Consider the following 24,986-nt stretch of genomic DNA (forward strand, 5'->3'; position numbering starts at 1 on the left):
TAACTTCAAATTTGTATCAATATGCCATATTTCTCTAAATGATAACAAACAGCCATAACCCACCAAATAACCAACAGTCACCCATACCATTTATTGAGAATATGGGTGTAGTTTTCTCTAGACTGTTTCCTGTTGTCTGTGGGTGAAGCATCTTTTGGTGTCCCTGAGAAAATTGAGATAATGGCCAAGTTCTGGGAAGACAAGTGGTAACCTTTGTTGATATATATCACTTGTCAGGTTTCAGGAGGTCTCCCTTGATCAAACATGATCCATATTAACCCTGAAGGAATCCACAGCCTCTTGTTTCCTGTGGAAATACAAGCAAAACCTCGTCTTCAAAGCATTTTTAACTTCTGTTTGCAAATACATCTTTTGACTTCCATTTTAAAGTTAAGGCATTCTTAAAATATATAGGCTGGTTTATTTCAACAGTCCCTCTTTCAATTCCTGGTCTATTAGCAGCTGTCCTTTGCTTATAAGCAATCAAAAATTTCAAAATCAACACAATAACATACATGATTCAGACTCCCTGTGTATTTCCCATCTTCCATGACTTTTTTCTTCTATATTACTTTTACTCTCTCTTTAAAGACTTTATTATTTTTAAGCTATTTCTTTCTTTCTATGACTGTCAATATCTTTTCATTTCTTTCTTAAGCCTACACATTGTAAAACACACTGAAACCTGTTTAAAGGTTTTTCCATCTGGACCTCTTTTATTGCACATCTTTTAGCCTTTTTTGACCACATGAGTGCTGTGTTTAAATTGCTGAGCAGCATGGCTCAGACCTCTGTGCAGCTTTGGTGGTTTTTCGGATCACCAAGCCTAAAGCTCATGTCCAGTTCAGAGGTTCATTTGACTGAAAACTGCTTTTAAACCCCTAGCTCAGGAATGCCAGTGCCCTGCACTGTGGTGGGCATTTTTTTATTACTTAGGTTTTTTTTTTGTTTCTATTTAACGTGAAAATGTGGAAAAAGCAGTTTAAGTGCTCTACTATTGGCAGAGTTTCTTAAAGGAGCTGTATCTTTTTTTATTTTTATTTTTTATTTTTCAGCTTTCTTAGGCCCTACCTAGGTGGATATTCAAGCCTCACATTGGTATACCAAAATGTAGTTGGTTATTTTAATTCTTAGACTCTTTACTCCTTGGGAGGCCACCACCCAGGTTTCTCCAAAAATACATGGACGCTTATTCTTACTTATGAATGCCTGGCCTTAGCTTGGCTTGTTTCTAGCCAGCTTTTCTTAATTTAAATTATCCCATCTACCATTTGCCTCTGGAATTTTATCTTTCTCTATTCTATATACCTTTCTTTACTTCTTACTCCACAGCTGGCTGTATAGCTGGGTAGCTGGCACCTGATGTCCTCCTCTCCTTTTCCTTTTTCTTATTTTTTGATCTTCTCTTCACAGATTTCTCCTTCTATTTATTCTTTCTGCCTGCCAGCCCAACCTATCCTTTCTCCTGCCTAGCTATTGGCTGTTCAGCTCATTATTAGACAAATCAGGTGTTTTAGATAGGCAAAGTAACACAGCATCACAGAGTTAAAATGCAACATAAAAGGATGCAACATGTCTTTGCATTATTAGACAAATGTTCCACAGCATAGACAAATGTAACACACCTTTAACTAATATTCTACAACAGTCTGTGGTCTAAGCCTTTAACATATGATCTGGTGGGGGGAATATTTCACATTTAAAACATAAATTACCAAAATTAAATATAGTTTAGATCAATTAATAAAGAGTTCCTAGTAGAGGTCTTATAAAACCATTTTAGATATCATAAAAAGAAACTGAATAGAGGTTGAGAAAACTCTGGGGGAAGATTATTTTAGACAGCATGTTGTCCAGGGGAAAGGTTAAAACTGATGGCTGCTTCCAACCTCAGTCTAGTGTTAGGATTTGAACTGGGTCCTCTGAAGAGCTTAATACTTACTTGCTTTCTGAACCAGGGGTCAAGAATTAAATCTGTGGGTGCTTCAGCATAGTAAGTCCTAGAAACTTGCTGCCTTTTGTGATTGATATTTACTCCAAAAGACATTTTAAAGGAAAGTCATGGGCAAATATTTTTCTTCTTCTCAGACCAAATGTGTTTTGTGTCTGGGAGAACAGTATAAGGTTCATTTTAGGTCCTTATACCTCAGCAGAAAGGGAACAGAAGCTGGAGAGATGGCTATCTGGGTAAGAGTGTTGGCTGTGGAAGTAAGGACCTGTGTTCAAATCCCAAATACCCATGTAAAAAGTCAATATTTATAGGCTCCTCATGTAGAATGAGGATGACGATGTTGATGATGATGATGATGTAGTTGGAGGAGGAAGAGGATAACAAAGTTCCCAGCAATAATCATTTTAAATATTTAATTCATCCATTAGTTAAGAATCACAGGGCATTTTGATAAATGATGCTGTCAAGGTAACATAAGTGATAAATAGTTATGTATTAGTCAGGATTCTCTAGAGGAACAGAACTGATAGAATGTATATATGTATATATATATTATTGTATACATATATATGTATGGAAATGTGAATAGATGTATATAGAAGGGATTTTTTTTAGAATGGTTTGCAGGCTGTGGTCGAGCTAGTTCAACAATGATTGTCTAGCAATGGGAGGTCCAAGAATCCAGTAGTTGTCCAGTCCTGGAGGCTGGATGTCTTAGTTGGTCAACAGTGTACACTGGAATCCAGAAGAGGCAGGCTCTAATGCCAGTGAAGAAATGGACTTGCCAGTGAAAGCAAGAGCAAGCAGGCAAAGAGAGCAAGCTTCCTTTTTCCATTTCTTTTATACGGGCTGCATGTGTATTTTTGCATTTTTCCCCACCTCAAAAGATCCAGACTAAAAGTGAATCTTCCCACTTCAAGTTGATGAACATGTGTTACATTTGTTTATGATGTGGAACATTTGTTTAATGATGCTAAGATGTGTTGCATTCTTTTATGTTGCATTTGTTTAACTCTGTGAAGCTGTGTTACTTTGTGTGTCTAGAACATCTGATTGGTCTAATAAAGAGCTGAACAGCCAACAGCTAGGCAGGGCTGGCAGGCCAAGAGAATAAATAGGAAAACTCTTGGAAAAGAGATCGAGGAGCAAGAAAAGAAGGAGAGGAGGACTCCAGGGTCCAGTCACACAGCCAGCCATGGACTAAGAAGTAAAGGAAGGTATATAGAATAGAGAAAGATAAAAGCCCAGAGGCAAATGGTAGATGGGATAATTTAAATTAAGAAAAGCTGGCTAGAAACAAGCTAAGCTAAGGCTGGGCATTCATAAATAAGAATAAGTCTCCGTGTGTGTTTATTTGGGAGCTGGGTGGCAGGCCACCCAAAGAACCAGAGTTAACAAACAAACAAACAAACAAACAAACAAACAAACAAACAAACTCAACAACATCAGTGATTTAATTAAGAAAAAAAATCCTTCATAGGTGTACCCAGCCTCTTGGGTTTTAATTAATTCCAGATATAGTCAAGTTGACAACCAAGAACAGCCAACAAAAGTTACAACCTTCAAAGAAACTAGGCATTGTTCAGGAAGAATGCATGCAGAGGAATTTTTTTTAAGCCAGCCATTATCTCAGACCAACTCATCTGCATCTGTTATGGGCTGCATGAATGGTACTGAGTCATCTCAACTCTAAACAGTGGAGTTCCAGGGTTCTCATCTCTCCTCTTCAGTCATTGCATCTTTTCCAGCCCTCGCCTCTATCTCCCTGTTCCCTGTACATTTGGACATGTTCCACACCACACATGGAGCCCTACCACAGCATTTCATTGACTCCTGTTCTTCCTCTGAACTATCAGACCACAGTAGCTGTAAAATACACAGACTATCATATGTGTATGTGCTTGTGTGCGTGTGTGCGTGTGTGTGTGTGTGTGTGTGTGTGTGTGTGTGTGTGTGTGTATGTACATGTGTGATAGGTGCACACACTACTGTGTACAGAGTCAGTTACATGTTCTGTTTCATCACACTCTGCCTTATTCCTTTGAGATAGGGTCTCTCACTGAACCTAGAGCTGGATTGGCAAGACCCAACTTTCCTGTCTCCATCCTACAGTGTTGGGGTTACAGGCATGTGCAGTTACATCCAGCTTTTTTTATGTGAGTGTGGGGATCCAAACTTAAGTGCTCATGTTCTTTTACTCTTATCCACTGGACAAGCTCCTCAGCCCCAAACATAGGCTGTCTTCTATCCGGTTTTTATTCTGCCTCTTCAAATCAATGGCAAATCTTCTTCCAGGGGAGAAATTCTAAGACCAGCACAGCACATAGAAAGGTTTCTTGAGTAGTGGTCCTTCACAATCCATCTGAGAAGTGTTTGATGTAGTTTAATTTCATCTCTACTATTTTTATCGAAAATAGATTTTTTTCATATAATGTGTCCTTATCATGGTTTCCCCTCCCTTTAGTCTCCCAGATTCTTTGAATTTCCCCTTTCATCTGGATCCACCCTCTTTCTGTTTCTCATTAGAAAACAAAGAGGTTTCTAAGGGGTAATGGTACAACAAGATATTACAAAGACAAACACATTGGAATAGGAACAAGCAAGCAAGCAAGCAAGTAAGCAAGCAAACAGAAGGAAAGAGTCCAAGAAAAGGCACAAGAATCAGATACAGATGCAGAGATCCACTTTTTTGCACACCAAGGATTCCCCCAAACACAAAACTGGAAGACATAATATATATGCAAAGGACCTGTAAGGTAAAACCAAAACAAAACAAAAAATAAAAATAAAAACAAAAACCCAAAAAAAGAAAATTAAAATCAAAAAGTAAAAAATATGAAATTAAAAAAAGAAAAGAAAAAAAAAAAGAAAGAAAAAGCCCAGACATGACATTATGAGACAAGGAATCTCCAAAGATTCCTTTGAGTTCATTTTCTGTTGGCCATCTACTGCTGGGAATGTAGCCTATTCCTAAGAGTAGTGTATTTCCCCAGTGAGACTCTCTTGGAGAAAACTAAATTTTCATTTAGAAGTGATTATCAATGGGAGATAGCTTCTGGGTTAGGGACAGAGGGACAGGGGCATATATGCTCACCTTCCTCATCTCAATGCCCACTCCATGAGATGGAACCCATATCTGACACTGCTTTGGGTGACCAAGAACCTGAGACCAGATTGCTCAAGGAATGCAGGGGAAAATCACATACTACTGGCCTAAAAAAAGAAAAATTAAAGTAGTGGTTAAATGACTCCCAGTGATATCCTGCTCTACTCATAGATCAATTCCTTATCAGCCACCATCAGAAAAGCTTCCTCCTGCAGCAGGTTGGAGCAAATATAGAGACCCACAGCCAGACACTATGCAGAAAGTGAGAGACTTTGGAACACTCAGCCCTAGAGTGTTATTGGGTATATCAGTCACTCCAGGACAGGCCTCATGTTCAGGAGTAGTTGACCAACATGTAATAGACTCCACAGGTTTTTTTTTTTAAATTTTTTTAAAAATGTACTTTTATTTGGTTACAGTTTGGTGTTGTTAAATTAGGGTTTTGTTTGTTTTTTGAGAAAGAATTTGAAGTGGGATGGGTAAGGAGGGGGAGAGGATCTGGAAGGACTTGGGGGAGAGGAAGAATGTGATCAAAATACATTTAAATTAAAAATTGATTTAAATAATAAAAATATAATAAATAATACTGGCAAACTGAATCCAAGAATATATCAAAAAGATCATATACCATGACCAAGTAGGCTTCCTCCCAGAGATGCAGGGATAGTTCAACATATATAAATCAATAAATATAATTCACCATATAAACAAGCTGAAAGACAAAAATCACTTGATCATCTCATTAGATGCAGAAAAGTCCTTTGACAACATTCACCACCTCTTCATGATAAAAGTCCCAGAGAGATTAGGGATACAGTTTCATATCTCAACATATTAAAGGCAGTTTACATCAAGCCCTTAGCCAATACCAACTTAAATGGAGAGAAACTCAAAACATTTCTACTAAAATTAGGAACAAGACAAGCTTTTCCACTCTGTCCATACTTATTCAATTAGGACTTGAAGTCTTAGCTAGAACAATAAGACAACTAAAGGAAATTAAAGGGATACAAATGGAAAGGAAGAAATTAAAGTATCTTTATTTGCAGATGATGTGATACTATACATAAGTGACCTTAAAAGTTTCACCAGGAAATTCCTACAGCTGATAAACACTTTTAGTTAAATAGCAGAATACAAAATTAATTTACAAGCCGGGCAGTGGTGGCGCACGCCTTTAATCCCAGCACTCGGGAGGCAGAGCCAGGCGGATCTCTGTGAGTTCAAGGCCAGCCTGGTCTCCAAAGCGAGTTCCAGGAAAGGCGCAAAGCTACACAGAGAAACCCTGTCTCGAAAAACCAAAAAAAAAAAAAAAAAAAAAAAAAAAACAAAAAACAAAAAAACAAAAAACAAAAAACAAAAAAAAACAAAAAAAACCCAAAATTAATTTACAAAAATCAGTAACTTTCTATAAAGAAATGGCAAATTGACTGAGAAATAAATCAGAGAAATAATTCCTTTCACCATAGACTCAAAAATATAAAATGTCTTGGGGGGTAACTCTAACCAAGCAAGTGAAAAACATGTATGATAAAAACTTTAAGACATTGATGAGAGAAATTGAAGATGGAAAGATCTCCATGCTCATGGATAAGTAGGATTAATATAGTAAAAATGGCCATCTACCAAAAGCAAGCTACAGATTCAATTCAATTTTCGGATATCCTGCTGTTGCCCGGAGTCACGGACATCGTGCAGCTATGGTTCCACAGGGCCAGCAGGTCATAGATGGACATTTGCAAGAAAAGCTGTCTGGACAAAGGATAGACTACATGATACACAGCAACTCCCAAGGCTGCTGGAGAGGCAGGAAAAATAGAGCAGTGAAGTGTTTTTTGTTTTTTTTTTTTTTTGCTTTTTTCTTAATTAACATTCTTATTTGTGTTTTTTAATTTTTTAAATTCAAAATCATTTTATTTTAATTTTTTTAAAGTTTTCCTTTGTGTGTGTGGGAATGTTACAAGAGTGCAGGGCAGACACGAACCGATGGGAAATGAGTGGGATTGGGGTACATGATGTAAAATTCCCAAAGAATCAATAAAAAATTATATTTAAAAAAACCCCATGTACACTAAAACTGATAGAAGAGAAAGTGGGGAATAGCCTTTAACTCACTGGCACAGGAAAAGACTTTCTGAATATAACGCCATTAGCACAGGCACTAAGATCAACAATTAATAAGTGGGACCTCATGAAATTGAGACGCTTCTGCATGACAAAGGACACTGTCATTTGGACAAAGCAGCAGCCTACAAAATGAGAAAAGATTTTTTTCACCAACTATACATTTGGTAGAGGGCTACTATCCAAAATATATAAATAAAAAACAGGATATCATGTAAACAAATAATCCAGTTAAAAATGGGGTGTAAATCTAAACAGAATTTTCAAAAGGAGGAACTTAAATGGCTGAAAAACAGAAATGATCATCACCCTTAGTTATCAGGGAAATGCAAAACAAAACTACTTTGAGAGTCTATCTTATACTCACCAGAATGGCTAAGACCACCTCTACTCTTTCCTGTAAGTTTGATTTTATCCATGTTAGGAAAAACAGGGAGCTATGAATCCGATGGGGTAGCTTATTCATTTTCTAGCACAGTTAAAATCCATTAAAATGGTTGGGTCTTGTGTCATTTCAGAGTGACACAAGGAGAGGGATACAAACCACTGCCTCTTATCCCATAATACCCACACCGTACCCCAATCCAAAAATGCTCAGTACCACTTCAAAACGATCCAGTAGTCACATATAGCCTGTATGCACACTCCCTTAGTACTTGAACCATCTCTTATTTGTTGTACGCAATACAATATAAAAGTTATGCAGCTGGTCATGTTATTTTGGAAATAGTGACAAGGAAATTCTGTATGTGTTCAGTGCAGTCCACCACCAGATCTAGGTAGTCTATTGGTCAAACCCTCGGCTGTGTAACCCCCAGAGGTTGAGCGACAACCTTTTGGAGACACTGACCTAGTACCTCACTGCCAAGGGTACAGATTTGTCTGTTAGAAAACAAGACAACAAATGGATGATTAAATCGATCAATCACTCTTGTAGAAACCAGGTGGACCATTGTTGGGGCTCAGATTAACTTTTGAAATTCTTTCCTGAGACAATTATTGTTTAACTAAATTAATTGATCAAGTAATCCCACAGCTAAATTTGAATTGAGATGGAAGAAAAGGATGGATTTGGCAGTTTCCAAAGGTGTGTGTGTGTGTGTGTGTGTGTGTGTGTGTGTGTGTGTGTGTATGTGTACATGGAGGCCATACATCTATGTTGGGTGCCTTCCTCTATTGTTCTCCACTTTGCTTTTTGAGACAGGGCCATTCACTGAATCCAGAGCTCATGGATCAACTAGACTGGCTGATCAGTGAGCCCAGGATCTTCTTGTTTCCCTCCCATATGCTAGGGTTACAGACCAGATGGATACCACAACAGCTGGTTTTATGTGGGGGTACCTTAGTTAGGGTTTCTATTGCTGTGGGAAAAATACCATGACCAAAAAAGCAAGTTGATGAGGAAGGGGTTTATTCAGCTTATGTTTCCACTTGCTGTTCATCACCAAAGGAAGTCAGGACAGGAACTCAAGCAGAGCAGGAATCTGGAGGCAGGAGCTGATGCAGAGGCTATGGAGGGGTGTTAATTATTGGCTTGCTTCACATGGCTTGCTCAGCCTGCTTTCTTAGAACCCAGGCCCACCAGCCCAGGGGTGGCACCATCCACAATTGACTGGGCCCTCCTCAATTGATCACTAATTGAGAAAATGCCTTATAGCTGGATTTCATGGAGGTATTTCCTTAACTGAGGCTCCTTCCTCTCTGATGACTTTAGCTGTGTCAAGCTGACACACAAAACCAGTCAATAGGCTAAGGATCTGGACTCAGGTCACGCTTGTGCAGTAGGTGCTCTCTTAACTGAGCCAACTCTCCAGACCCCAAACAGTGTTTAAAAGGAGACATTTGTTGTCACAGACAGAAGTTTGGGAGCATCTTTTTCAGCAGCATCTATATTTGTGGAAGGACCAGCATCCCTCTCCTCAAGGTCCATTAGCTTCCAAGAAAAAAGCAAAGGGTCTGGCAACTGCCTTTTACCTGATCTTTGATTCCCTCAAAGGTTGTAAAGTGCTTTTAGGCTGAGCTCTAATGGAGCTGGAAACCATCTCTGCCTTGATCATCTAGTTATCATGCCCCTACTCTTCCAAATCCAACCATGGTCTGGACTCTGGGCCTGGCAGTCACTTGAGGGGAGGAGAGGAACAATAGGAAGCCAAGAGAGCACTCTGACTTATTTCTTCCTGCATGAGTAACCCCGTGTCATTTATATCCTGCATCTCAGTGTTAAATTAAAATGATCTCTTTTTCTCTTTTTTGCTCACAAATGTGCATTCATTAGTGAAGGGCAGACCTAAGAGCCATTTGCCCTGGTCCACTGGAAAGAGTGTGACTGCAAAATCAGAAGATCACATTTTAATCTCCTTTTTATCATTTCCTCCATTTGTAGTCTTAGGTGAGTAATAATGCTGCACAAGCTTCAGTTTTAGCTCCTTGAAAGGAACAAACCAGGACCCATTCAAGGGAGGACAACCCATTCTTCCCACAACTCCTCATCCTCTCTGGAAGGAAAGATGTTCTTCCAGGGATGTGAGAAAGCCTAATGTTTTATTGTTTGCTTGCTTGAAGACTGAGGCATTTTCCTCAGGTGCTAATGATGCCAGGTATTCACAGCTATGCATGAAATTGGAAAAGTGTGTGTGTGTGTGTGTGTGTGTGTGTGTGTGTGTGTGTGTGTGTGTGTGTGTGTGTGTGTGTGTTTCTGTTGGGGTCAGGGTGAGGGTTTGGGGGAAGAGCAGGGAACATTCTGTATCTGGGGTGGTCTGCAGTGCTTAATCTGATATTGGAACATTCAATAAGCCCTTCTCCCATTCTCACTACGCAAAGCTATGTTCTGCAAAGGTGTAAGTGTGTGATGTGAGATCCCAGGGGCTATGCTGGATGGAAGTCTTTGTTGAGCAACCACCTTCCTCTGACTCAATAAAGACCTTCCCATTTTATCACAGGAGTGCTGGTATCAAAGGTAGTTTCTAAAAGAGAGGTAACTTTGTTTCATCTGCAGCAGCTCCTTGCCTGGTGACCAGGCAACAAGAAGGATGAATGGCCATTTCTATAGGATTTAATCTGTTGATATCCACAGATCTTCCAAAGGTAGGTGAGTTCCTACAGAGTCCTTAAACAACCACCCATCTTAGGAAGGAGACTTGCCTGAATTACAGAGCTGTCAGTAAACATAAAGATGATATCAAACGCCTTCTGGGTATTTTCAAGATTTTAAATAAACACGTAGTCATGGATCACAGCATCTAGTCAATGTCTAAGTGTCCTGGTCAGTGTACTAGTTGTCCCATTGATTTGTATTTATTCCATATTTTTGGGCCAGCAAGATGGCTTAGCAAGTAAAAACACTTCCCCCAAGTCTGATGATTTGAGTTGAGTCCCTGGAATCAACATAGCAGGAGAGAAATGATTTCTACAAGTTGTCCTCTGACTGCCACACACATTATTGTGAGATGCACACATGTGCACATGCACATGTCCGTGTACACACACACACACACACACATACACACACACACACACACACACACACACACACTAAATGGATCAATTCAAAATTAAAAGAATATTTGTTCTATCTTTAGGACCTTCTATATTACTCTCAATGTTATATCTAAGAAATAATATGTACTTATGTGTACATTGATTTAACTCTGAATTTTACCATGGTCAAGGAAACAAGTTAAGTTCAACTGATTCACTCTCCAGTATTAAGCAGTGATTTCTATAAACAAACCGGGCATTTCTTCTCTCTTCATTGGAGAAAAGTCAACCCAAAGCCCCAGCAGAGTTTGTTTAAAGTTGAAAGTTAACTGTGCCTAGAGCAAGTTTTTTGAATGTCTTGATGGTTTCATTAGGATACATTAGTAATACTGAAACTATTCACTTTAGGGATGAGAATATCTTTGAGAAGAAAAGGAACTGTAAGTAAATATTCACTGGAATCTTGATTTTCTTCACTTTGAAGAGATTGAGGGATGTATAGAAATCTGGGGGATGACTCACTTGAGAAATATTGCCCAATAGACGCTGAACATTTCTAGATATAAAGTGGAATCAATCTTAAGGCCACTCAGGAAATTGTGAATCATGGGTCACAGGGCTACTGTGCTGGCCAGGACACTAAGTGGATAAGATTAATTGCTCATTACCCTCTCCATCTGCAGGCTACCGTCTCTACTCTGTATTCAGCGTTTCTCATGAAGTTATAGGAGAAAGATATTTGGTGACCAAAAAAAATGCCTTAAAAAGTAAGACTTACAGATAAATTACAGAGTAGATGGAAATAAGAATGGATTGGCATCAACTGCAAAGTAGATATTCAGATATTCTAGAGGCATTACTTTTAATTCAATTTCTATTTCAATTTCCCACTAAAATTAGTGATAAAACTAAACTTAATATCATAACATCTTGAGTATATTAGGTTGCAGGAAAGGTTTTATTAAAATTAAAGTTAATTTCACCCGTCTGCTTTTACCATTGCTAGTGTGACTCTTTGAAAACTTTAAATCACACATGTGGCTCAAATTGTATTTCTATTGGGCTGTGTTGATCTACGTTATTTGGAATCTATCACGTTTTACTTTTCAATAATCCAAGGTGATGATGGTATTTCAAGCTTTGATCAAGGATTAATTCCCTCCTGAGCACTGGGAAGCAAGTCATCTGAAGTTGAGACACTCAGTCCTGAGTCTGCCACTGACCAACAGGGCGATATCTTGAAGTTGGTTCTGTTTTAGGACTCGGATTCTCATAAAATAATGCTGCCTTGCTGTTGTTTATGACTCTAAGCTCCACAGAGTCCTAAAACACTGGCTTAAAAGGCATCTGGGAGAGCAGTGATTCTTGAGAAAAGGGAACCAGACATGCAGAAAGAGGCTGGGGATGGCGTTAGTATGAAGGTAAGAGAGACAGGATCCAGGTTTATAAAAGTAGAAGGCTGGGGGCTTTGTAGCCAAGCTTTGCTTTGCTTCTGGCTTCTTTTCTAGTGGCTTCACCTCTCTCCACGCCATCCCTGTCCAGCTGCAATGCCAGGTGTGTAACCAAGAGACCCAGATGGAAGGCTTCACCTGTTCTACCCATTCCATTGCATTCCCAAATGCCCCATCTCTGCATTTTCGCCCCTCCCTGACCACTCTGCATCCACTGTGGATTGTATATCATCTTTATAGGCGTAGGTACTAAAAACCAGGAAGTTTTTAAAGCCACGTCTGGCAATTCCACAGAACTTGACAGCTCGTTAAGAAGATTCATTTTAAAAACATTTCGATCAGCTCTGGCACCTTCCCCAGATCTGAAAGACAGACAATAGCCACACACAAAAAAGGGAAGCCTGGCTTTGTCATATCAGCCTGCCTTTGTCCCCAAGACTCCTAGGGCTTCCCTAAATCTTGGAATCCAGCCCTGTGACCCTAGGACATCTTGTCTGCAAATGAGTTTCAAGTAATTTCATGCACATATGGTTTGCTTATATTTTTATTAGTCTGCTAGTTACTGTGAGTTCTTTGCCATGGCTCAAATTGATGTTTTAGTACATTTTTTCCTTTGTGCATTGTATATCTTAAATTCTTTCCTTTAAAATATTTTTCTCTTTTATTAAAACTACTTTTTTCTCACATAATATATCCCAATTACAGTTTCCCCTTCTACTTCTCCCAGTTCCTCCTCTCCTCCCCTCCCATCTGAATCTACTCCTTTTCTAGCTCTCATTAGGACACAAACAGGCTTGCAAGAGATAATAATAAAATGTAACAAAACAAAATATAATAAAACAAAATATAATAAAATGAGATGAACAAACAGAAGGAAAAGAGCCCAAGAGAGGGTACAAGAATCAGACTGTGCATTATAAAAGAATTCAAATATCTTTACATCAAATATAATTGGGCATGGTGGCTTATGTCTATAATTTAAGAACTCAGAAGGTTGAGGCAGGACAACTGTCATGAGTTTAGGGTCAGTCTGGGCAATAGAATGAGACTATCTAAAAAAAATGTAAGGAGCAGATGTTAAGAGCACAAGGCCAATGAATTTTTAAGACTCTGTCTCTCTCCCTGCCAAGTATATAGTAGGGCACGTAACTGTTTGGTTTGTTAGCTGCTTGGCTGGATAGTTGGTTTGTTTTGGAACAAAGTCTGTAGCCCAAGCTGGCCTCAAACTCATTACAATCCTCCTGCCTCAGCTTCTAAGCACTGAGATTATAGGCATTGTTTTATGAATGACTGAGTGAGCAAATCTCACTCAAAATGTCTAAATGATCCCTGGCTGTAAGCCATATCAACCAATGGGTGCAGTTTCCACAGCAACAAGCATTCCCATGTGATACAGCAAGGGTTTATTAGCATGTGTCTGGCTGTGCCCAGTGGAACCCACTCTGGGGACCAGGTTGGAGGATCAGCAGTGATCTATCCTTCTCATGGCTGTGTTCAGAAGCTCCCAGAAGGAATAGTAGAAACAGCATTGTCTCTTTGGAGGCAAAGATGAAAAACGGCTTTTTGTCACATCTGCGTACACTCCACTACTAAAGCAAAACGATGGCTAAGCCTGACTATGTGTGTAGGGAGATGTTCTCCATGGAGGTGGATGAAAGAAAATAGTGAGTCCTGGCTGCCAAATAACCTAATCAATCCGAGACTCCACATGTGAGACAGGAGAACTGCAGTTGCCCGAGTGGATGCTTGCAACGAGCCACCCTAGTTTTCTCTTCTGCCTCCTGTGGGGGTTTCTGGGGCACTTCATAGAAACGCGGGCCCCGAAGGATGTACTTTCACGGTGAAAACAAGTGCTTGTGTTTGCCTTGGATGAGACAAAGTACCAGCAGGGAGGGAATCCTAGTTAAACGTTTTGCCTAAAAAGATTTTTATTTCTAGTTCAATATATATATATATGTATTAATTCGTGCTTGAAAACATGAACGAAGGAGGGGCGGCTCTATCAGTAAAGGGTTTGTGGCGAAAGCATATGGACCTCCCCCGCACTCATGTAAAAAGCTGGCTCCAGCATTAGACACCTGTAATCCCAGGAATGAAGTGCTGGAGGCATAGGGATCTCTGGAGCTCCAGGACTAGCTACTTTCATCAAACCAGGAAGTTCTTGGTTCAGTGAGAGACTGCATCAAAAAAAAAAAAAAAAAAAAAAAAAAAAAAAAAAAAAACCCAACAAAGTGGTGACCAATTGAGGAAGGCACCCCAAATTGACCTCTGACCTCATTATGCCTGTGTACGTGTGTGTGCATACCCACATGCATAAGTTTACACATACACTAGCATGCACATAAACACATACCACACCTACAGGCAATAAACATAAAGAAATAATTTAAAGATCGCCGTGAAGACATGGTTTAGCAGTGCCTTGGCCGAGCAGAATGCTGTGTAAATTTTTCATAGTGATTTCTAGTTTAAGCACAAACTTCCTTTTAGTCTTTCCCTTCAAAGCCATTAATGGAGTCAAGGTAACAAGAGATGTTGATGCGCAAATAGTCTGAATCTTGTGCAGGGACCACAGATCGCTTTAAGGGGAGAACTTCATACCTGGTTTGTTGAAATGGGAGAGGGGCCGGAGGAGGGAGGGAGAGAGGGAGAGGGAGAGGGAGAGAGAGGGGGGGAGAGAGAGAGAGAGAGAGAGAGAGAGAGAGAGAGAGAGAGAGAGAGAGAGGAGAGAGAGGAGAGAGAGAAGAGAGAGAGAGAGGAGAGAGAGAGGAGAGAGAGAGAAGAGAGAGAGAGGGAGAGAGAGAGAGAGGGAGAGAGAGAGGGGGGAGGGAGGGAGGAGGGAGAGGGAGAGAGAGCGAGAGAGAGCGAGAGAGAGCTGCTTTTCAGGATCCTAAAATGTATCTGGGAATCACTGAAGTGGTGTGGTACAGAAAAGCACAGCAGTACCCTTAACTGCATATCATCCTTATGCACCACCTGATTCGAATCCAAGGCCCGAGTCTGCTACTCAATCATTTCACTGCGTTTCTTTTGACTTCAGAGCCTCCAAGCTGGCTGACCCACTTTCCAAACTACATACTAGCTGGTTGGAACTTTGTTCAAGCAAGCAGGCCAAAGAGCCTTAAACTCCACCAGCAGCCCACTCTTCCTAGGTATGAATGAATAGGAAAGAGGTGGACTGCATTTATCACCTGCAAAATGACTTCCAGGTAAGGGAAGCCATTGCTGTCAAATTTCCCTCCCAGTTTTAAAAATCTGGACCATTTCCCCAAATCCGCACGGAGCCACTTATGGTTTATCATCTGCTGATAGGAAAAGTTATCTGCACAGCTGTGGAACTGCATTAGTTATGCTCTGAGCAGGACAACACTGTAAATTATTTGCAATATGCTGGAACTCAGCACGGACTGAGTTTATAAATATGATATTAAACTCTTAAGAGGGAGTTGCAGACCTTTTATAAAGCCATTAATTTTTAAAGTGGTTTAGGAGTCCAAATTAGCAGCAGGGTGTGGGGGCCAGCTTCCAAAAAAAAAGACAGATGGTGTTGACTTTTCCAAAAGTGACGAGATCCTGAGATCAAATGGGATGGTCAGGACTCAGATACCTTTTGGAAATTGAGTTCAAAGCCTGGAATAATGAGTAAAATTCAAAGCCCTTCTCCTGGCACCTTTCCCATCCACAATCCACCACCTGGAGCTTCACCTGAACCCCTATTGTGCTTGCTGTACACTGACTCATTTCAAAATCAATCATATGCAACAATGAAGCTCCTTCCAGGCAGGGAAGTTAGTTTCAACAAATTATTTATTTCATGCTTATTTAGTATCTATTATGTATCAGGTGCTATCAGATATAAAATGAATGAAGTAAAAAGAAGCCTCAGATTTTATGAGTTTACCTACTAGGCAAGAAAAAAACCGTGAAAAATTATTATTATAAAATAGTGTGATGGTTTCTGTAATCCAGGGTAACATAGAGCACCATGGAGAAGCCTTTCAGTTGGCCCTCTGGGCAAGGAGATGCACATCTGTCTGATTGGCTCAATCAGCTGCAACGAGATTCATGTTGGGCTATTAAGAAGATGGATATTATGGACACTACCTCCTTACTAGAGGTACCACCATTCAAACCCCTCTTGATCTGCAATCAAGGTTGCTTCATGTCCCTCAGCCCAGATTGCCTCCCTGTGAAGTAAAAATAATCATGCTGCTTCAAACACCAAGAGACAAACGTTTAGCCCCCAAATTCTGATGATTAAATGAGATAATACATAGGATAGCTCCTAAGTTTTTACAGAGGCTATTCAGGATCTGTGGAGGTAATGAGACTATAAAACCAACAGGACCCAGGGAATAAAATCAGCAACTTTATTTTAAGGTTCATCTCAATATCTCTTTGGAAAGCTCTCGAAAAAGTTTCATATATATCCCAAGTCATTTCAGGTCACTTCAGGGAGTCCTAAGGTTATTACAGGGAATAAAAACATGGCTTTAACTCTAGTTCTAATGTCCACTCCTGTGGAACATTGTAAATTTCAAATATGTTTAATAATAAATATTTTTCAGTAGGAAAAGGTGTTGTGGTCTTTCTGTGTAAATCCTTCCCACCTTCCTGTCTCGCTGTGGTTTCAGAGTCAATCTTCAAGTGGCACGGCAGTACTGAGACAGACAGTGGAAACAGGCAGACAGCAGAGTCAAAGAGGTTAGAAACACTTGGATCTGAGTGCATCTGCAGAGCTCTCTGCTCTCTGGGCGTAGGTGGTTTTAAGTTCCCCATCCCCTCTCCTTCTGTAATCCTTAGGGGAGCTTCAACATCACTTTGACCTAAGACAGGGCTCCCAGTCTTGACACTACTGATTGACATTGGGTTTAGCCATGTGTCCTAGTTAGAATTACTATTACTCCAATGAAACACCATCAGTAATCAAGTTGGAAAGGAAAGGGTTTATTTGGCTTACAGTTCCACATTGTAGTCCATCATTGAAGGAAGCCAGGATAGGAAACTCAAACGGGGCAGGAACTGGAGCCAGGAACTGTTGCAGAGGCCATGGAAGAGTGCTATATACCAGCTTGCTCCCCTTGGCTTGCTCAGCCTGATTTCTTATAAAACCCTGGACCATCAGCCCAGGGATAGCTCCACCTACAATGGGCCAGGCCTTCCCCCATTAATTACTAGTTAGAAAAAATCCCTACATCTGCGCCTTATGAGGTATTTTTCTCAAATGAGTTTCCCTCCTTTCAGATGACTCTAGCTTGTGTCAAGTTGACATAAAACTAGCTAGGACACTGGGTCTCTGCTGTGGAAAGCCATCCTATGTGTCAAGCAGAAGAATCAGGTGCCAGCTGTACCTCTTTCACTTATAACAGCCCCAAACATCTCTAGTCATCACTAAGTATCTCCTGGCAGAGAGGAGAATAGCCCTGATTGAAAACCACTGAGCATGCAAATATATTTTATTTCAGTAGTTGCTTCCCCTATGCTGTACTATGCTATAACATCCACCCTCTTTACAGCTCTTTGTGTGTGCGTGACCATGTGCATGTGTGTGTTGTATACACATGTGTGTAAGTGCATACCAGTGCAATGAGTGGATGAATATAGAATCAAATATTTATCAACGCAGTACTTGAAAATGCCATTTCTATTCCAGGATATTTGGTGTTCATTAAAAGAATGCTGCTAATGTTGGGTTAGTAGTTTCTTGGTAATTTAGCCTAGACAGGTACATGGCCAAAATTAGGAAGCCACGGGAAATGGGCATAGATATATTGGTTACAATGACTGTACCAGGGATTGGAAAATTTCTATGGAAGGCTAGATGGAAGATATTTTAGACTTTTGTGCTGGCTAGTTTTCACTATTAACTTAGCATAAGCTAGAATCATCTACAAAGAGAATCTCAATTGAGGAATTGTCTGTATTGGCTTGGCTGGTGGGCATGTCTGCGCAGGGTTGTCTTGACTGTTTCCTGATGGAGGAGGAACCAACCAACACATTGTAGTCAGCACCATTGCATAGGCTGGGCCTTCAACTGCCTATGTATAGAGGAAGCGAGTGAGGAGCAAGCAAGCCAAGTTCCAGTTATTTATTCTCTTTGCTATTCACTGTAGACAAGGTGCTTCAAGTGCCACCTGCCTTCACACTACCAAAATGATGGTCTGCAACCTGCGATTTCAAGCTGAGTAAACCCTTTCCACCTCTCTGTTGCTTTTTGTCAGAGCAACAGAAACGAAACCAGAACGGCTTTGCTTGCCATATCTTCATTGAGAGCAAATATTCAATTACATGTTGTAGTGCAAATTTAGCCACTAAGGAATTAGATGTTGCTACCCTAGCACTCAGTGTCTTCCTATCCCCATGATATCTCCCTCTATCATGGTATCTCTTTCCTTGCTCTCCCACTCTGTCCCTGTTCCAGCTCGACCGTCCTGTTCCCTTATGTTCTCATCCCCCACCCCCTACCCTCCATTGTCCACCCTCACCCCCAGGTTGCTCATGGAGATCCCATCTATTTCCCCTTCCCAGGGTGATCCATGCATCCCTCTATGATTCTCTTTGTTAGCTAACTTCTCTGGAGCTGTGGGTTGTAGTCTGGTTATCCTTTGCTTTACATCTAGTATCCACTTATAAGTGAGTACATACTATGTTTGTCCTTCTGAGTCTGGGTTACCTCACTCAGGATCATATTTTCTAGTTCCATCCATTGCCTGAAAATTTCATGATGTCATTGTTTTTTACTGCTGAGTAGTACTCCATTGTGTATACATGCCACATTTTCTTAATCCATTCTTTGGTTGAGGGGCATGTAGGTTGTTTCCAGGTTCTGGCTATTATGAATAATGCTGCTATGAACATAGTTGAGCATGTGTCCTTGTGGTATGATTGAGCATTCCTTGGGTATATGCCCAAGAGTGGTATAGCTGGGTCTTGAGGTAGATTGATTTCCAATTTTCTGAGAAACTGCTATATTGATTTCCAAAGTGGCTGTACAAGTTTGTGCTCCCACCAACAGTGGAGGAGTGTTCCCCCTGTTCCACATCCTCTCCAACATAAGCTGTCATCACTGTTTTTGATCATAGCCATTCTGACAGGTGTAAGATGGTTTCTCAGAGTGGTTTTGATTTGCATTTCCCAGGTAGATATTTTTAATTGTCCAATCGTAATGTCAAGCCAAGCTTTAGAGAGGCAAAATGGTTTTGCTAAGCTGTTAAGTGAGGTCAAGTCCAAATCCTGGTGTATTTTGCCTAAAAGTTTTCTATCATAATAGTAAGGGAAAAAGACCAATCAGGAATGGAATAGGTAAGAATGTGTAATAGGGTCTTGATGAGTGGAGGGTGGATCACAACAATGAGGCTGCTTGTCAGTATAGGACTAATTGCAAATATTTGATCATGGGCTTTGGAAACCTACTAATGGTAGGGTCTGTTATTTTTGCTACTGTTGCTAAAAAAATGAGCCAAAATAAACATTTCTTCTCTTCATGTTGCTTTTCTCTGGTGTTTGTTACAGTGACAGTAGACAAACACATTCTGAAAGACAGATGTTGTATCCCTTTGATGTAAGGTGTTCTTTTGTCTAAAAATAGCTGGAAGGCAGAAAGTATATAGTCATCTTTCCTATCAGGCCTTGTAAACTGGGGAAGGGCTATGGAGCTCTGATGTGTTAAGACTCTGAAAGTTCTCTTTGGTTTAGGCCTGTCTCCTAAATGACTTCCTGCTGCATATAATATAAAAATTCCTCTAAGTAACACTTTACATTTGATATAAATCTTACTCATTTTTCTATATTCCAGGAATCCTGGTTTCATTTGTGTGGGTGATTATTGAATTGTGGTCCTCAGCCACATTGGTGTCATTTGTGACACTTAGTATAATGCCTGGCACACAGTGTGTGGAAGAAACGTTTTTCTGAGTCCATGGGCCTGACAACCATGCTAGTGAGCTGAAGGATCTCCTGCTTTATGCATATAACTTTCCTTTCCAACTTCCTATTTGCTTTCAAATCTTGAACTGCAACACCACCTTGCAATTTCTGCAGAAAGCATCCAGAAGTTTATATATTAATAATAACAATAGCATTTTTGACAGTAAAAATATGTTTACTGAATGTCTCCCATTTTCCAAGGATTGCTTTGTGTGAGAACACACATCATTTCTAATTTCAAATCAAACAACTGTGACAAAGGTTTCTACACTCTCATTTTATGGACGAGAAAATGTAAGCTCCTATGGGTTAAAATCACTCAGCTGCATGTGCCACAACAAGAAATAGAACCCTGGGGCTGGAGAGAGGGCTCAGTGGGAAAAGTGATTGCCATATAAGCTTGAATTCTGAGTTTGGATCACCAACAGGAGCTGGGGTGAAATAGGTGGATGCCAGGGACTTGGGGACTCTCTGGACTACCAGGATATCTGAAACAGTGAGCTCCATCTGGATTCAGTGAGAGACCCTTTCAAAAGTAATGAAGAGAGATAGAAGAAGACACCTGGTGTTGACCTCTGAATACACACACACACACACACACACACACACACACACACACACACACTCACACTCGAGGCCATCTGTACACATACACAGGTGATGGCATCACACATACAGGTGAGGGCATCTGCACACAGACACAGACACAGACACAGACACACAGACACACACACACACACACACACACACACACACACACACACACACACACACACACAGGAAAATCAGCCTGAGCTGTCTTTATGAGGTGTTCTGATTGTGGGTGTCACATTAAATTTCCTCTTGGAGCTCAAACTAAGGCAATGGGAAGAGCAAGAAAAGAGGCAAGACTAAGAGATTTGTTATGGTTTTGGTTACCATTTGATTTCAAGCAAATTTTTTTAAAGCTACAGCTAGAGCCAATGGTCTTGCACATGCCAGGCAAGTGCTCTACCATTGAGCTACAGACCCAGACCACCAAGAATGATTTGGAATCATTTCTTGTAAACAGTAATGATCTTGTACATTGTAGGTTATTATCTAGACAGGATAATAAAGGTTTTCTGGGATCTCAGTAGGTTCTCCACAGGACATCCCATGAGTATTAACTATTTTTATCATCCAGACACACTGCACCAATTCAGTGTAGACTTAGATCTACTAGCTCAAGTCAAGCAATCAAAGGCTTCTCTTCATGGACGTGCCTGACATCATCATGTTGGTCCCCTCTTTATTTTCCCAGTTTTCATTTGTACTCAGTAGATGTCCAGAAAAGTCCCCAGGGATGAAGAATCAGTTACCTACAGTGCTGGCAAGACATGTAGCTTTATCCTGTGTGGCTTTCCATCTATTCTGTCCTATTCCCACACTCCCTATCTCTTGACCCTTTCTCCACCTAGTGATGACATTTCAAAATAGAATATATATACCCTGTGTATCCACTTTAATGGGGTATCTCAAGTAAAGAAGTACTCAGAGTCATAACAATGATTGGCTGAAATTTGCACAGCATTTTTACAATGTATTAAAGTTCTATTCACAGTTCTTTTTCTTATCTGTACCACAAATGTATGTAGTATACTGTACTATTATACCTGTGTTCTAAATGTGTCTGTGGAGATTCTTGGAGTTCAAATGTCTTACTTCATAGAGGAGTTAATAGAGCTAGAACAAGAATATTGTTTCTTGAATTCTTGAGCCTAGTTGATCTTTCCATTCTGACTGGAAACATTCTTAGAATTAGGTAAAATGGAGTCACATTCTAGAATTTTACATTCACTAGACTTTAGTTGTCAAATCTATGAATATATATGGTATGTACATATACAACAAAGCACTCAATGATGTATAAGCCTATTCACATGTAATTATATATTTCTCAAGTCTTTTCTAAGTGAGAACGTATAGAGGCTTTGATTGGAGGGCCAGCCTGCTTCATACTGTCCTTCCCTGGAAAAACAGGTAGAGAAAAGCACAGCAAGAGTAGGTACAGTTGCTAGGTATTAGCCAGCACTCTAGCTTCTTTCCATAGCTATCTTATTTAATACTCACAATGATCCTGGGGGCAAGTGCCATTACTATCATTTGGAGAAACTGAGGCACATGAAGATTAATTCACCCAAGGTTTCATAAGCTAGTAAGTGGTATAGTCAGAATTCAAATACAGGCAATCCGACTCTAGCTGCCAGTGTCTGAGACATTATGCTATCCTTTCAGTCATTTTATGCTAAATCTTAATTCTACTCCCTGGCACTTTGAGTCTGGGAGAGGGTGATGTGATGCCAGCTCCACAAGCTGTGTTTTAAATACAGCAAGCCATGGCTACACTGAGAGGATTACTTAGCATTAATGTTCACTACCGAGCAAAGGGGAGGGGTGGGGATACAGAAAGTAGAACACTTGTTTAGCATGCCCAGAGCCCTAGGTTCAACCCTACTGCAACAAACAAAAACAAAACAGGTAAGCAGAGTTAGGTGGAGGGTTGTTTGTGAACTTGCTCAAATGAATGAGTTTCTTTCTTTTTTTTTTTTTTCCGAAACAGGGTTTCTCTGTGTAGCTTTGCACCTTTCCTGGAACTCACTTGGTAGTCCAGGCTGGCCTTGAACTCACAGAGATCCACCTGGCTCTGCCTTCCAAGTGCTAGGATTAAAGGCGTGCACCACCACCGCCCGACTGAGTTTCTATTTTTTAAATGTAAAATGGAAGCAAGCTTTGTCAAGGGTGTTTACAAAGTTGTGAGTATGCCACCACACCTGGCTGACTTTCTGTTGGGGTCCAGCCCTGACAGGGTCTAGCCCTGACCTGTCAAAGGGTCCTTGAAGTGGAGAGTGAGGAACTGAGAAATGCCAGATAGGAAAAAATAAAGACATAGATGAAGAAAAAGGCAGAGACACAGGACAGCTTTGGGAGGGCGCTGGGTCAATATCCAGTCGCCTCAAATTTATTCCTAATGGGCTTTTTATACACTAGCAAGGGGAGAGGCAAAAGACCTCCTCCCTTTAGGATCAAAGTATAAAGTACAAACAAGTATAGACTTTTTCTTAATTCTCTAAACACCTGCTAACCATGTGACTTACGGCAAAGCATCTTGTAATTAGGCCTTGAAGCACAAGACACCTGGTAACCATGCCTTTGGCCAAAACATCCTATTATGCAGCCTTGCTGGGCAAAGCAAACTCTGACTCTCTGACCTTGGGTCAAAATGGAAACAAACCACAATTTGGAATCTTTATGGGCACCCACAACTTTCTATTAAAAAAAAAAGGATTCATTTATGTGTGTGTGTGTGTGTGTGTGTGTGTGTGTGTGTGTGTGTGTGTGTGTGTGTGTGTGGTGCAGAAGAGGGCCATAGAGCTGGGATTACAGGTGGTTGTGAGCCTCCAGACATGGGTACTGGCAACTGAACTTGGGTCCTCTGGGAAAGCAGTAAGTGCTCTTAACTTCTGAGCCTTCCTTACAAGCCCTGTGTGGTTTCTTATAGATGTAAGAAAGTTATTTTATGAAAAATACAGGCATTGCATTAAGACATTATTTTATCGACTCTGAATCTTCATTTGTATTAGAAGTAACTTCTAAAAAGGCTAATGGTTTTATATGTTAAAAATCAAATATGAAAGTTATAATGGATTCAAATTTAAAAATTAGGTATAGTATTAATGGATAGCTACAGGTACATTTTAAACATTAATGAAGAGCAATTCTTAGGTAGGGTTGGAGAGGTGGGCCAGTGTTGTATGGTGGAGGGTCACTCTCGAAGGTGATTATAACTAATTTGTACTCTTTTCACCCATGTTAAGGCACACTTACTGCTCCTCTGTTATAGTGCCCCATTCACCCAGCTTTAAAATGGTACAATCCAATAAGCCTAAAATGGAGCTCGTTACTATTGTAGAACAGAATTTCTTAAGAAAGTTGTTTGTGAAAGACACTTTGACCGTAGGAGTTTAATCATGAAGCCTTCTTTTTCTTCTTGTATGTCTATCACTTTGGTTCACCCACTCCAGTGCTACAGGAGAGAAGAGGGCAGGGCTGTGTGGAGCTGCATCTGCAAAGTAAAGATCTTTCAAGATGAAGGAAGGTGTGCACTCAGGAGCCAGGATAGCTAGAACCTCTCCTCTCAGAGATTTGAGGGGAAAAACACTCTTCCATTCCATATTTCCATAATCACTGATGGCAGGAGGCCACCTGAATGTAACTATCCAATACAAGGAAACTGATGTTTTCTCTGCATATCTGGTTTTCTCTGAGTACAAACAGTAACCTTGACTCGTCATGTCAACTACCTAAGTTCTATCTAATCAACCAGGCTTTAATATGGTGATGGGGCTGGTGAACACACACTTCTTTTGTGCTGTTTCCTCACATCATCCACACTGTACAAGAGAAGGTGGGACATTGCACATTTTTCTTTTACTTTTTGACATATGGTTGAAATGAGGTTAGTGATGTAAGGAGCCTGCCTAAGTCACCTTGGTAATAAAGAATGGAGCTTCTAATCCAGGGAAGTATGACTGCAGCTGACCCTGAGTGATTCAGCCTGCACCCGGAGCACCTACTGCTTCTGGTTTCATGGGAACGTTGTGAGAACTGTGAAGATGGGGTACATTTGAATTCTGTCATCGTCATATTTTCTGCTTAGAATAGCTTATAGAGCTTTGAAAATAAAAGAGTGTACATTTCAGCAAATGTTGCTATTGTGGTTGGCATGACAACAGTTGGTTTAGATAGAGGCAGGCTTTATACCTTAGCGCCCCTGGTAGATTCAGTCATGAGGGCAAGGGCAAAGAGATGGTATAGCATAGTCATGGAGAACCCAGACTCTAGAACCACCTAGACCAGGTTTTGAGTCCTGATTTCTTAGGCAAGCTACAACTCTTTTTGAGCTCCTTAGGGTCTAGAGAAAGTGGATTAC

The 24,986-nt window shown here is 40.4% G+C and overlaps 1 long non-coding RNA gene across 1 annotated transcript in view; it reads left to right on the plus strand.

Moving 5' to 3' along the window:
- LOC128101961 (uncharacterized) overlaps window positions 1-24,986 on the plus strand; it is a 109,048-nt gene that overhangs the window by 12,787 nt on the left and 71,275 nt on the right. The gene's annotated exons all lie outside the window — the stretch shown is intronic.

This window comes from Peromyscus californicus, unplaced genomic scaffold, assembly GCF_007827085.1.
Source record: "Peromyscus californicus insignis strain IS unplaced genomic scaffold, ASM782708v3 Scaffold_7__1_contigs__length_154581171, whole genome shotgun sequence".
Classification (NCBI taxonomy): Eukaryota; Metazoa; Chordata; class Mammalia; order Rodentia; family Cricetidae; genus Peromyscus; species Peromyscus californicus.